Source organism: Ictidomys tridecemlineatus, chromosome 4 (assembly GCF_052094955.1).
Source record: "Ictidomys tridecemlineatus isolate mIctTri1 chromosome 4, mIctTri1.hap1, whole genome shotgun sequence".
Lineage (NCBI taxonomy): Eukaryota > Metazoa > Chordata > Mammalia > Rodentia > Sciuridae > Ictidomys > Ictidomys tridecemlineatus.
The window spans coordinates 49,524,978-49,540,184 of NC_135480.1; the positions used below are offsets into that span (position 1 = coordinate 49,524,978).

A 15,207-nucleotide genomic window follows, 5' to 3' on the forward strand; every position below is an offset into this window, starting at 1 on the left:
GCTTCCACAAAGGACTATCACCAGTAGAGTTTGGGAGTCCTATAAATTTAAAAGAATACTATATAAATAGTGAAATTCACTGCTTTCATCCTGTCTTTAAAAACAGCCAAAGTCTAACTCCCCGGAAGACAGCATCTCATTCACCTTGTTGCTCCCTGTGTGGTCGGAATTAACACACTGCATGCGGGCACATCACACCAAGCAATTACCAACCAGTATTGACATTGCTAAAAGATCTCTAATAATCCTGGTTTTTACCATAAACACTCTCATTATTATCCCAGCTCTCTTTGCTTGTTCAGCGGGCCTGGTCACTTACACGAGGAGGAGGAGGAGGAGGAAAACACGGTGGACTCAACTCATCCTTTCCCAGCCATGTCTCCCAGGGAGCTGTTCGTGTCTCTGCAGTGTGATGCCACCACACTGGCTGACCAGGTTTAAAATTAGCCGAGCCCTGGAGAGCCGGGATAACCTTCTGACAAGGTTAGCCAGCAGAGCAGAGCGCCCGCTCAGAGAGGGACATTAATAAGAAGCCAAGTGGAGCCTTTCAACAAGCCCATTAGGGCCTCTTGGAAGCCTGGCCGTCTGGAAGCCTGGGGGAGCTGGACCGCGGTGGCAGCAGCAGCAGCAAGGGGCTGACCTAGGCTCTTATTTTTATCCCACCTAGTCAGCACCTTCCTTTATAGGCAAAAAACACAACCTGCAAGTTGTGCTTCTCCAGGTTTAAACTCAACAGATTCGTCCACGAACTGTACAATCATTTTAAAAAACTTTAATTGGATTTTTAAGATGGACTATTTCTAGGGCACTTCTCATAAGGTTAATGCCCACAGATGACAAAAACACGCGGAAACAGAGAAACACACAAAGATGACGACAAAAGATACCCACATTCTACCACCAAATAATAATCCGTGCTAACCATGCATTTTGATGTGTTTTCTTGCACTAATAACTTGCTGTTTTTCTTCATTATAATTTTGGGGATTTCACATTCAGCATTTTCCTTAGTCCCAAGAAATTCATTGTATTGATAATTTTAAGAGATTATATTATCCTGGGTCAGAGACACCAGAATATTATTTATTTCTCCATTTCTCCATAGCTGGACATTTGGATTTGGCACAACTTCTCCCTGTTGTGTCGAACATCCTAAGGACAAATCCTAAAGTCCAAATACAAGAACAATTTAAAAGCCAGTAGTGCAGAATGGGGACCCCAAGAAGACAGGGACAGTGTGCCTCTCACACAGTGTACATATGAAGTGCTTTCTGAACAAGGAGGCATGTCTAGTGCTTCCAAACAGACAGCCCTAAATTACAAGGTGACACTTTCCAAGCACCTGTTGGAAGATAATCAGGTCCGGCACAACAAAAGTCCCCTCAGCAGTGAGTTGAAGAGAAGGCAAACGTCAGATCCATCAGCACCTCTGGCCACCTGCCAAAGGCAACTCAGTGCTCTCCCCATCCACCCCACAGGACCCCACCAAGAGACCCAAAGTGGTTGTTTAAAATATTGAAACAATTTTAAGAGCTGGAAGAGTCTAGTCAATGTCCCAAGCGTCCCGAATGCCCCACCTTTCTCCCAGTACTCTGCGGTCGTCTTATGGTTCAGGGTGAACGCTCGGCAAACCTGGAGCTTCCAGAGATTTCCGTTGTCTCATTGCCCTTCCAGATTGGTTGTTAAATATTTAAAATATCACAGCAGTGTTAATCTCCAAATGAACCAATCCCTCAAAGACCACCTTTTAAAATCTTATTTACCATCATTTCAACATTGTTTCTTCAACTCACTGAATTCCTTATTTGGGAGAGGGGGCAATATTGGGGATTGAACCCAGGGGTGCTCTACCACTGAGCTCCATCTCCAACCCTTTTTATATTTTGAGACAGGATCTCACATGGTTGCTAAGATTGGCCTTGAACTTGTAATCCTCTTGCCTCTGCCTTCTGAACAGCTGAGATTACAGGCTTGTGCCTCTGTGCCTGGCTCCTAATATTTTATTTTTAAAACCAAAATTGACAGTTATTAGGAAGCAGTTACAAAGGCGCCTAGCGGGGGCCATTTCACCTAAGTTATTCTCTACAAAGCACGGTAAGTTGGATTAGACACAAATATGAACTTTATAGTAAGAATCATGAAGATAGAACTAATATCAGTGGTGCTAGTACCCCAAGGATAAAAGCTATCTGCTTAAATCACAGGAGGCTTTGAGGCACTCTCAGATCAGCAACTATATTCTCAGCAAGCTAAAGCAAAAATAATGAAATGCTAAAAAAAAAAAAAAAAAAAAAAAAAAATCTAGGGATGAATTCTGAAGTGTCAGAGCTGGAGCCTCCCTGGTCCCTGGACCCCTCTCCTCCTGGCTTACCTGCAAAGCCAGTGGAAGTGGTACTGACTGAGTGCGGTCAGCGGGCTGAGTGTATTGCTACACACCCAGAAGTACAATCTCTGCCATTTGTTTTTTGCTGAACAAAATTATTTTCGGTGGAAAGGCACAGATAACTAGTAAGTAGATACCGTCTCATTTCCTGTAAATGTTTTGTCCATCCTGTACTAGGGAAGCCAAAGCAGGAAAAAAATAAAATAAAAACAGCCAAGACAGGGGAAGGAGACAAACATGGGGCCTGTACAATCAGTCTTTGAAAGTGGAGAAGGTGCTAGCCTGGACACATTAGAGCCCTGCCCAGCCCAGCAGCTGGGTCGTGGCCCAAGCTGGAACAAGTACAAAGGTAATACCCACCCACATCTCTGCTAGGGAAGAGACCCAAGCCACTAAGGGAGCTAGAGGCTGAACTACAACTTCTGTGCCAAATGAGCAAGATCCTAATTGATAGATCGAAAGACCCGTTGGGCTCATGAAAACAAACATAGCGGCCAAAGTTTAAGAAAAATACCTTGCAGCCGTCCATGAAATTAATACTCACAGCTAACACTGATTCAACACTGTATGTGAGGCATGGGGCCTAGGGCTTCACTTTTTTTTAAGTTTTATTTTTTAATAACTGTGTATGTGTGGTACAATCTGAGTTCCAACATATGCGTGTATTGTGGAATGAACAAATCAAGCTAATTAACATGTGCATTGCCTCAAATATTAAATCATTTCTTTGTGGTGAGAAGAATTTAAATCCTCTTTTAATTATGTTGAAATAAACATTATTAATAACTGTAGTCACCAAATCATGTAAGGTATCCCCAGAATTTATTCCTCCTACCTGAAACTTTGTACCCTTCCCCCACATGCCTGTCCCCCCACCACCATCCTACTCCCCACTTTATAAGTTTGACTCTTTAATATTCTAGAACTTTGCTTTCATTGTTTTATTCAATCCTCATCACAACAATATGAGGTAGAGGTGTAATACTATCTCCCTTATCAGAAAAATAAAATAAAGTTTTAAAACATTATTTGTCTAAAATCATACTACTAGTTAGTGCTCAAACTGCAATTCAAACCCAGGTCCACATCACCTTGAGCCCAAGGGTCAGTTTTGTGACATAATGAACCTCCCTCCCACCACTAGAAGTAATCAAAGAATGGCTACAAGATCTTAACAGGAATGATGCACAGACTCAGAAGGGGAAGACAGACCTCAGGGAAGTTTCATTCCACCCTCTGATATTTGATGGGAGGAAAAATTACCCACTGTGGGCTGACCCTGCATTAGGTGCCCATGGGATGTAAGGAGGAGGAGAGACCCTATGAATGAAGTGAGCACATGCTAGAGCCAAGCTCAGGAACAGGCACACTGTTTTTCTGTTTACCAAAAAAGGCAGCTGCCTAGTGGACTCTGGCCGCTGTGACCCCTGCAGAGCTGGCACATGGCAAAAGCTGATGCTACTTTCTGCTTCTTCAGAAAGCTGTGGCCAGAACCAGAGCCTGCTACTACAGGGCAGGGAAGGAGTGCCTGTTCTTTTTAACTCCCTGCATGTGAACGGTTCTCCAGTGCAAAACTAACCCTAAATGACTCACCTCTGCATTGCAAAACTTCTGAAAAGGAGAAAAATGACCAATTCACACAGAGACCAGCCATATGGCTAAATAGGCATCTTCAGTAGGAGGGAGAAAGATGGCAAATTCAAACAATGTAAGGTGTTATTTCATACTGACTAACGAGCAAGCCTTTAAAGACAATAATCACATCCCCAGTAGTGATGAGATGTGGGGAGTGTGCTAGCCCGGATATGATGGGAAGAGCCAGTTAGCTACACTAAGAGCCTCAAAAGGCTCGAATCCTTTGACCTACTAATCCTGACCCCAGAAGTTCATCAAAAAGGGAAAATTACATGGGAGAAAAAAAAATTGTGAGCAAAAGTTGTAAATTATAGGACCATCTATATAATACTATGAATAAGAAAATGACTAGGAAAGTCACCATATATCAATGTAAAAGAAAATTGGACATTCACTTACAAGAATAAAGAATAGGCTGAAACAGGAGGGAAAGTTTCTCAACCAATATCCCATTTTAATAAGCAAAACAGGGGGTGAGGATATAGCTCAAGGTAGATCACATGTTTAGCAGCCATGAGGCCCTGGGTTCAACCATCAACACCAAAAACACAGAGAGAGAGAGAGAGAGAGAGAGAGAGAGAGAGAGAGAGAGAGAGAGAGATGGGCAGGGAGGGAGGGAGGGAGAGGGAGAGAGGGAGAAAGGAAGCGGGGGTAGAAAGGGCACCCAGGCATGGTGGCACATGCCTGTATTCCCAGCTACTCAGAAAGCTGAGGCAGGAGGACACCAAGTTGCAGGCCAGTCTGGGCAATTTAGCAAGAATCTGTCTCAAAATAAGAATTAAAAAAGGACCGGGGATGTAGCTCAGAAAGAGAGTACTTACATAGTATATATGAGGCCCTGGGTTCAATCCTTAGTACCACTAAATAAATAAATAAATCCCAAAGCAAAACAAAAGTATGTATCTACAGTGATCATAACTTTACTTTTATGGAAGGAGCTACCTGAATTGAAAAGGAAAAGGAAATGGCTACCACGTAAGAACAGTAACATTACGGGGTTTTGTATCAGACTTTTTCTCATTCTATTGTTTTTGCAACTTCTAAGAAATAATTCCAACTTCTTTCTTTTTAAAGAAAATTTAAGTAAATGTCAGACCTAAGTTGAAATGTCTGAGCACCTGAATACAAGAAGAAAGCTCGGAGGTCAGAAGTAAGTGGATATTTGAATCCTTCTCCTCTCGAGATCTGCCCGGCCCATCTCTAACTTTGTGTAGTTACAACTGGCAAACACACAGATGACAGCCTGCTGTTCCCTCAAACATTACAGTGGCAACAGTACCAGCAGCTAATACTTCGGTAGTGTACATTCTGTACCTGGGCCTGTTCTAAGCACTTTATGTGTCTGAACTCATGTAATCTCCACATCAATCCTCTGAAAAAAGTACTACAGTTATTCCCGTTTTGGAGATGAGAGAATGAATCGCCCCACATCGCTTAGATAGGAGGCAGAGCCAGGATTTGAACACACGGCCTGACTCGAGTCTAAATTGGTAGCTCTCAAACTAGACCGCACGTATGGACACACGGACTCCCAGCCCCTGCCACGCTGCTCCTCTGGCCTGAAACGCCTTTCCTCCCCCTTGGCCAATTGCCACCTCTGTGGTAACACCCTCCTTAGCTCTGCATGTAGCATCTGTCTGGATCCTCTGAAGTCCCACAGGACTTAATACACACTGATGCTGACACGGGTGTTGTGCAGTAATCGACAGTGTCGATCTTCCTGACAGTCCAGTCTGGGGTGGGGAGTAGGCACAGGTGCCCTCTGTATTCCCCCCACCACCACCACCACCCCTGTGACTGCACTGATATCTGGGAACTAATACGTAATCAAGGAGGGCTGGGGTTGTAGCTCATTGGTAGAGCGCTTGCCTCGCACACGTGAGGCCTGGGTTTGATCGTCAGCACCACATTAAAAATAAATAAAGATACTGTGTCCATCCACAACTAAAAAAATATTTTTAAAATATGTAATCGAGGAGAGGGAGAGGGGGACAAATGAGTGACTTCTCAGTAAAGGGATTCAAGAGCTCATCACTGGTTGGTGAATATTTCACACATGCTTGGGGTTAAAATAAAATGGGAGCTTGAATATTATTCAGCCTTGAAAAGGAAGATGATTGTGACACACACGGCAACCTTGAAGAGGTTGAAGAGACAATGCTCAGAGAAATAAGTCAGTGGTAAGAGGACAAATACGGCACTCAGATGAGGTACTAGAATAGTCAAACTCATACAGACAGAGAGTACAATAGTGGTTGCCAGGAGCTTCAGCCTTGTAAGTGGAAAGTTTCAATTTTGCAAATGAGAAGAGTTTTGTCCAGAGAGTTTACAATTTAAAAGACAGATTGATAAATCAGATGAAACTGAATTATACCTACAGTGGAATCCAAATGTAACTCGGTGGTGAAGAACACAGTAGCTAACAGATGATCCCCCCCGCCCCCCGCCACACACACACACAGTTGTTGCCTGTATCCTTCCAAGCATCTTCAGGTCCCAGAGACATTCCCTCCTCCGTGGAGTCTGGATGTCCAAGTCAGCCTGGAAAGCCCTCTGCATGCTCCTGAGGCTTCATGGCCTTGCACATCTCATGCCTTGGGAATTGGCTATCAACAAGTCTGTCCTGCCAGCGTGGAGCTCCATGAAGGCAGCACCTTTGTCGCTGAGAGGGTGTGTCCTCATGACCTGGCTCCACACCTAGCACCTTTAATAAATACATAATCCACGAAATAACTGCTGAAAGGGAAGGGCTGAGTACTGCCCTGATTATCAGAGGTCCTATGCCGGGCTGTCTTCAGGAGTAGTTAAAATGCAAAAATTGTCTAACCTGAAACTGAAAGGGAAAGGATCCAACTGCAGAGAAGTCCCAGACAGATTCCTGACATCTCCTTTAGGAGGGAAAGAGCAATTTGTGAGCAAGGTGATTTCCAGAATTTGCACACGCATGGAGTTAAAGCTCCCGGTCATCTTCTGACAGCCCCAGGGCAACACTCCGGTACCAGGCTCCATGCAGGGGTTTAAACACATCACCTCTTCCAATTCTCATGAGGTCAAGGGAGTATTTTCCTCTTTTGCAGCAACAGAAGTTTAAATTGCAGTTTGATCCATTGTCGGGCATCTATTCTTTGGGCTAAGATTAGAAAACATTCTTTTCAGCTCCTACCCTTTATTGATACTAAGAGGTCAGCTCTGAAGGTACTGGGTGGTAATTGCCTTTCTTCACTAATTCCATTTTCCATTCTGTCAGAAGCTGGTACATGTATACTATTTCTTCTTCTACAGGTTTCTGCTACATAAATTACTTAATCATCCCTAAAAGTCTTCCACTATATACACCTCCAAGTTGACTCTTCTTTCACATAAGAGAAACAAATTTTTTAATTTGCTTCTGAGCCAAATAATAATAATAATTTTCCCTCCGGTTACTGAACAAACCATAAGAGTGATGCTAAAAGGCATGCATAAAATAAACTCATCCAGACTTGAACCCCACAGTGCAGCAGGCTGCCAGGGGAGAAAGCCACAACTGAAAAGTTCCAGGGGCTTCCAGCATGACTTAAGGCAAACTGATGTGCAGCAGCTCCAAACAGGTAACCCTGGGGTGACAGGTGACAACAGTGAATGAAAGGCACACACCTGCTTGTGCATTGTCAGGGCATCCTCAATTATTAAGCAAAGGCCTTGCACAAACCTTAGGTCTTGAGTCTTATTCAAATTGGTAAAGGATATCGGAAGATTTGAGATAGAGGAGCTAGGATTCAAAGTGCATTTTCAATGTAGATAATGATCACTTTTCTTTTCTTTTCTTTTTCTTTTTTTTTTTTTTTTTTTTTTTTTGCTATTTTTCATTTATTTAGTGAAACCATTCTTTGTGAATTGTGGAGACAGATGTCCAAACACAATTTGACTCTGAGAAGCTTAACTTTTGCTGAGTAACACAAAATGCAACAGTAATACAACTTTGAGCAATTCCTTTTTTCCAGCCTTATCCTTCGTTTCCTCATCTACAAACAAGAGAACTGAAACACAACTTTTAGGTAGCTCTCAATTTTATTTCTCACCCCTTTACCTCTCCACCAAAACAAGTAGACGTGGAGATAGGACCCAGGGCCTCATGTGTACCAAGCAAGCACTCTACCACTGAGCTACATCCCAGACCTTTCTATTTTGAGACAGGGTTTTGCCAAGTAGACCAGGCTGGCCTCAAATTTGCCATTCTCCTGCCTCAGCTTCTTGAGTAGCTGAGATTACAAGAGTGAGTCACTGCACTCAGTGTTAATTCATTTTTATTTTAAGACACTGTTCTTAGTAAATGTTTTCGCTGCTGCAACTAAAAGCCCAACCAGAACAACTGTAGAGGAGGAAAGGTTTACTTAGGGGTTCACAGTTTCAGAGGTCTCAATCCATAGACAGCAGACTCCATTCCTCGAGGCTCAAACTAAGGCAGAAGATCATGGCGGAAGAGCGTGGCAGAAGGAAATAGCTCCCATGATGATCAGGAAGCAGAGAGAGCAACTCTACTCACCAGTACAAATACATACCCTATAGCCACGCTCCCACTGAACCACACCCCACCTGCCTCCAGTTACCATTCAGTTAACTCCATCAGGAATTAATTCACTGACTAGGTTAAGGCTCTGACCCAATCATTTCTCCTCCAAATCTTCTTGCTTTGTCTCACACATGAGCTTTTTGGGGACACCACATCTAAACCATAATAGACACACTGCCACCAAGCAAAGTTATCTACCTGAACAGCTTGTTTTAGGTAGGACAATGGCAAGGAAGAAAGGAAGGAATTAAGGATGGATGGTTGAATGGATGGATGGAAGGAAGGGAAGAAGCCAGCCTGGGTATGAAAAGGCTATAAACAGCCACATATTCCAAAATTTTTGAGTGAAACAGTAGCAGAGAGGAAGAGAAAAGTATGCATTTGGAATTTCAGGGTACTACATGCTGATTCATAGAGAGGAATCTCAGAGACAAACTACTTGCCAGAGTAAACAATCACTGCAATCATATTAATATTTTTGTTCTCTTCATTCATATACAATGATGAAGTCCGAGGAACTGACTGCTGCCTTACTCATCTTCAACAGAAGTCTAACTGAAGGATCTAATGTGGTCTCCTGTGTACCAGTTGTATAGGGCAGATGGAGACCCAGAATAGGCAGAGACCCAGGTTGCTCATAACTCAGCTGGGTGTCACCAAACACAAGCAAGTATCCATTCAATGAGGCTTCAACAGGCATGCAGCCAACTTCAGGCCAAGTTCTGTGCTAAAGAGATGAAGGTAGGTAACAAGCAGGCTCTTCCCTCAAAGAGCTCAGAGACAGAGGCATCAACAGAATACGATCATGAATCCCAGTAAATGCAATGACTGGAAGATATACTGAGAATGTCAGGAGCAAGTGGAGCTGCAGAGGATGCAGGCTTGTCAACATGGGTCAAACATGTATGGGCCTTGGTCACAGCTGTGATCCTAGAATCCAGAACATGCACAACACATAGTAGGGGGGATGGGAGGAGAAGAGGAAGACGCAGCAGCAGAGAAAAAAGCACCAAAGGAAGACGGGAAGGGAGGTAGAGATCTGCCAAGCACTCTGGAGACTGGTAGGTAGTGTGGCCCTAACACAGAGACCTGAGAGTGACTGCACATGCCACCCCTTTGCGGATAAGCTCCAGGGCAATGCATGGAACACCTGCATGCCTCAACGTTCTCAGGTACTACGCCCAGGGTGTGATGAGAAGACGTGCCCAGAATACTGTGTATGCCAAGGTGCCCACTCCAACCCCTACTCCTGGAAGATTCTACTTTCTGCCCAGAGCAGGGACCAAAATGAATGAGAACCATGGGAGTATTCCTTTTTCTGTTTCTTCCTCTTCCTTTTCTAATTCTTCTAACAGTAACCCCTTCTCCAGAACTGACTCAGAAAAGACTCAGAGTAAATGAACCAAAAAGGAACTGCAAGCCTGCCTCAGGGGAATATTCCCTTTCAGCTAACCAGGAGAGCAGAAAACTGCTGAGGGGTGGGAAAAGGGGCCTAGAGCCACCTGCAGGTCTGGAAAAGGCCACAGCCACACCAGGGGAGCTGGAACTCTCAGGCTCCAGTCACTCAATGTCTCAGGCTAGGAAACCCTGCCAAGGTCAGGGCCACTTACTTAGAACCGGGTGTGTCTGAAAACCGGGGCTTAGAGCTGACTCCTCCTAACACCATCTTAATCATGTTCCATAAACCCAAAAGAGATGCAGGGTGGAACTCCTCTTCTTCCAGGTGATGAACCCAAGACTTAAGAAATACCAGGGGCCCAAGGCTGGCCCCAAAGAGGCCCTGCCCTCACACCTTGACTGGGCAGCCGGGCGAGAAGAATCTGCATCCATGATTCAGTTCCAGTCCAACCCCTGATCTAAGGGTGACAAAGGATGAGTAGGTCTTTGCAAGTCTTAAGCTCAATGAATGTAAAAAAGAAAAAGACACAGTGACATGGTTCTACATCTCAGAGAACAGGCAGATGAGACCGTTCCGTGGGATCACATCTTTCTCCAAGGCTGGGTGGCTGGTTTCTGGTCATCCACTCTCCCAGCAGACACCATCTCCCCTGCCATTCCCCTGGTCTCACCTCAATTGTTTACTGCCTTGAACATTCATGCACCCATGTTCCCTGAGGAGTCCCTCTACTGCCTATCCTTAAAAACACCAAGCTCCATCTCAAGAATTAGCTCAAGCCCAAACGACCCCAAGTACCATCACAAGAGGCCTTGAATTCCGATTTACACCACAGGGACAGACAGGCATTTTGTTGCCCTGTCCTCACTGTAAGCTCCTCACCCAGCCACCCAGGCCTAGCCTTCTCTAAATTTGTCACCACTGTCACCAATATTTCATCCCTAAAGTTAAATTAAAACTAATATCCATGTGGCAACATTTCCTGGGTACTTAAGAGGTCACGTGTGATAAAATAAAAATAGGGACAGGGTTTTAAAGAGAACTAATAGGATATGGTTTGGATCCTCAAATAATTTACAATCTAGTAAGGAAGACAGAGATATAAATGATTGCTGGGATTTGCTGAATCATTTGATACTGGAATTTGCCAGTGCCTGTGAGTTGGAAGAGATGGCGATTAGGAAGGATGATAAGAGTCTATTCCTGATACTATATCAAAGGATATAATGACCGGCTGACTTTAACAAGGTGGAAATTTAATAAGGATAAATGTCAAGTCATGCACTTACGTCCAAAAAAAAAATCAACTCACAAGCATTGGATGGAGAAGATCATACAAAAAAGTCTGAAGGGATTGGATTGCCCACAAGCTCAATGACTCAGTGTAATGAGGCTGCAATAAACACCAATGCAGCATCAGACTGTCCCGATCAGAAATGCAACCTTAGAGTATAGAAAGTCACTTGAATCTGGGTCCCAGAGATTGCAGAGGGATGCATGGTCACAAGTGAGCATATTTAAGAGAATGAACAGGAACACGGGTGAAGCCACTTACAGAGGAATGAGGACAGTGATGCTGGAGAATAAATAACTTAGATGCCCATGAGAGCCCCCAACTAGAGTCCTGGGCTTAACTATTCCACATCCGGAGCTCAATAACAGAAATACAGTTTGTCTAAGCTACAATACAGACATACTTACTATACTTATATATTACAATACAGGATACTAATTACAGCATAATTTATTCCTGCGTCCCCCAAAATAGAAAAAGGTAAAATAGCTGACAAAAGGGAATGAATTGCATATGGTTATAAAACTGTTACTAGTTGCAACATTATATTCACTGATGTGAAAGATATTAATAAAATTATGTTTTCCTGAAATTATAAAATATTATGAAAATAATATGATCCATTTTGTTTATAAAAAAAAATAACAGCAATTATATGTAGCCACTTCAAAAGCTGCATTAAAATTGTCCTGGAACTAAAGTTCTAAACTTTCACTTTTGCTTCTCCATGTTTTTTTCAATGGCTGATAATGGACATCTATTACTAATCCGGCTAGAAAAAATATTTTAGGTTTTTCAAAAGAAAAACCCTAAATAGGCTAGCATGTGATAAGAGTAATTAGGTTTGTGTTGTATGGCTCCAGTAGAGAAGAGGCAAGAGGATTAACAGGCAGAGTCTAGAAGACCCCCTCTGATCTCAACAGGAGAAGTCCACACAGGAAATAAACGGCCCTGTGTTGCAGTGAGCTGTGCTTCTGGGCTGCATGAAAACTACTTAGGAACACACTGGCGGAGAGGCCTCCATGGAGTCAGCACTATAGGGGTAGCGTCTCCAAAGGGCCTGGAAGGTTCCCCTAATCCATACACTCCCGGGCCTTTCTACAGCTTGGGCCACCCCTGCTCCAGAACCTACCATACCTCCTTTCTGTCATATAAGTTCAAATCCTCAGTCAAGATTTTAAGATCTACCTCTCTGCTCTCTCACCAAGTCAGGGCCAAATGGAGGAGAGTTAAAAGAAAACTCAACTGAAAATTTAAAGTTTCAAATCCCAGTAGTACTCCTGGAAGGAATACAGCCTTGGAAAAGTGACTTAGTCTCTAGGAGCCTCAGTTTCCTCAACTGTGACTGGCACTAAAACTTACACGACTCTCCGAGGTTCCACACACACACCTCAAGAGAAAACCTCTCTCGGGCAGTGCTCTGTCAACAATCAAGTGCAAGGGACGATGATTTATTCCTGTGTGTAGCCCTCTGTAACGACTGGTACACAGTGGCGACTTAATTAACACTTTATCAGTGATGAATGAGCATGATTTTGACTCCATGTGATGAACTTCCAACTACGGGTTTGCCAGTGTGTCTTAATAAAATGGAAGGGAAGTTGTGGTCCAGATGTTGGACCCAGTGGCCATGGGTAATGCACAGTTAAACTGGCTGCCTCATTGCAAGCCACACAGGGCCTCTGAATTCCAGCTCCACAAATGCTTTGCAGGTGTCACGGCTGACACCTCTTCATAAAGCAGCTAAGACACCACCCACACAAGAGCCGAGCCCAGTGGTTTGGTCAGAGCCCCTTTCTATTTCTGCAGGTGCTACATTCCAAAAATGCTTCTCCTTACAAAGCATGACAAGAATTCTATAGGAAGGGAAGCAAAGAGGTTAAGGAAGAGCCTTATTTTTCCCTGGGGAGAGAAGACTAAAACCTCTCACAGAGAGGTTTACATTTTTAAAATGTATTTATTTTATCAACCACATGCTTGCAAGTCAAACATCTCCTCAAAGATATTTTGCAGACAGAGATATTCTGGGAACACACTAGAGGCAGCTTATTTATCTGCCACTATTACAAGACTAGCCCAACGGGATGAGTATCAGATGCTATCTCCCATGACTGCCTGCCTCCCTGCCTGCCAACTCCAGACCAGGTCACAGCTACCTCACGCCCCTCAAGCACTCCCTGCTCAGCCCTGCCAAGCTGTCTCTGCCCCTGGTCTTGTGAAAGCCTTCTAGCCAGCCCAAGTCACTCCCTACCAGGAAGAACCATCTGTTGGCTCCACCTCTGAGGTAGGTAAACTGGCAGTGAAAAGTGTAATTAACGTACAGGTGCAACATGAACACTGAACAGCCACGGTGCAGGAAACCCCACGGGCTGGTAGGGTACTCGGTAAACACAGGTCCTCCGTCTCACTATCCAAGAGGAAATGACAAGAAGTGTACTCCAGGCAGCCACAACGTCCCTTAGCTCCGGCCTTTGCTGTCTTTGATCAAGTCATCCTTTGAGTCACAGGATTTAGCAATTAGGAACACTCTCCATGTCTCCCCCGCAGTGCTCTGGCTCACCTCTGTGCTGGCCTGGTCACATTGTATTCCCAACAGAGAGCACCGTGAGGGCAGGGGCTGTGTGTCCTGCTCTCCACAAAGCCCTGCAGCCCAGTAGATCACTGACCCATACAAGGTTTTCAGGAAATAACAGCAGAATGACAATTCGCTCATCAGACATCTCATGTGTTTTAAGAATACCATCTGAACTACTTAAAGACAGAAACCAAATAATTAAATACTGCAGAAAGAAAGCAGGAGTCTGGGAGAGATTTTGTCTCTGGAGACTAAACAAGGAACAAGAACTATGAAAGTCTGGTCCGAACTTTGCTGTAAGAGGTGAGGGAGTTCCTGGAGCAGAAGCAAGCCAAATGCAACAGAAAAGGAATTTTCTTAGCCACAGCATCGTGCACAGATTTACCCTGTAATTCACTGTGCACTGAAGATGTTTCCCCCACACACCAGATTTTTATTCTGTAACTGACCAAATTTCTTGTCTGACTTTGGAAATATCAGCACACAGTGTAGTATATATATTGTTAATCCTCACTGTTTTATTACAAAGAGAATAATTACTTTCAATGGGAAGTGCATTCGACCTCATATTTTTTTCTGAAGCACTTTTCACAGGCATTCTAACTTGACTCTCAACCAGGCTGCACGGCGGGTGTCAGGTTGGAGCCTCATGCCTCCACAGACTGTGCCCCTAGGCCAGTTCACACCTCTTCACCCTAAAACACTGTCTCTGTCCCCACCAATCCCGCCCCCTCTCCTGGCTCACTCTCCATCTAGCTTTACCAGTCCCAGAAATACATTCGATATCACAATTTCCCAGTAGCCTTATTTTAAAAGGTACAAGAAACAGGGGAAGTTAACTTCGGTAACTTTTATGAGCCCAGCATGTCCAACACTTGCCATTTCAACCTGTGATCAATATAAACAAAAGTGTTAGTGAGGTCCTTGGCCTCCTTTTCCACCCCAGGGGTGAAGTCTTCAACACCAGGCCACTGCGTACTTACACCTCGGCCTGGACGAGCCACCTTCCCAGGCTGAGCAGCGCTCAGGGCTGAAGGCTCCCGTACAGTGGGGCCAGGAGCGAGCAACTGTTCACACACGCTTCTGTCTCACAGATCCTAATACACCGGCTGTTTCCAAGCTCCCGGGGCCTTTCTGGTGGCACCAACTTCACTTGAACTTGAGAGAATTGAGGTCTCAGTTTTCAGTCAAAAGGTTTTTCCATTTTTAAGTGATTTTCAGCGACATCCCTCAAGTTTCACAGTAGGTACTGCTTCCTAAAGTAGGTACCCACAGTGACGTGCCCCAGGGACCCTGCCTTCAACTATGACTGCCCTTAACAGGCTGCCCTGCTCAGCAGTGTCACTGGCCCCTGTTTCTCCTGCTTCTTGAA

At 44.3% G+C, this 15,207-nt stretch overlaps 1 protein-coding gene across 9 annotated transcripts in view; it reads right to left on the bottom strand.

Annotated features, from left to right (window-relative positions):
* The window catches only part of Tead1 (TEA domain transcription factor 1), a 254,028-nt gene that overhangs the window by 187,688 nt on the left and 51,133 nt on the right, over window positions 1–15,207 (bottom strand). The window contains exon 1 of one of the 9 annotated variants that reach the window (XM_078046469.1): window positions 320–412. The exons of the other annotated variants lie outside the window; for them this stretch is intronic. The gene's annotated coding sequence lies outside the window, so the exon portion shown is untranslated. Of the gene's footprint in view, window positions 1–319; window positions 413–15,207 lie in introns of those variants that run through there. 9 annotated transcript variants of the gene reach the window in all.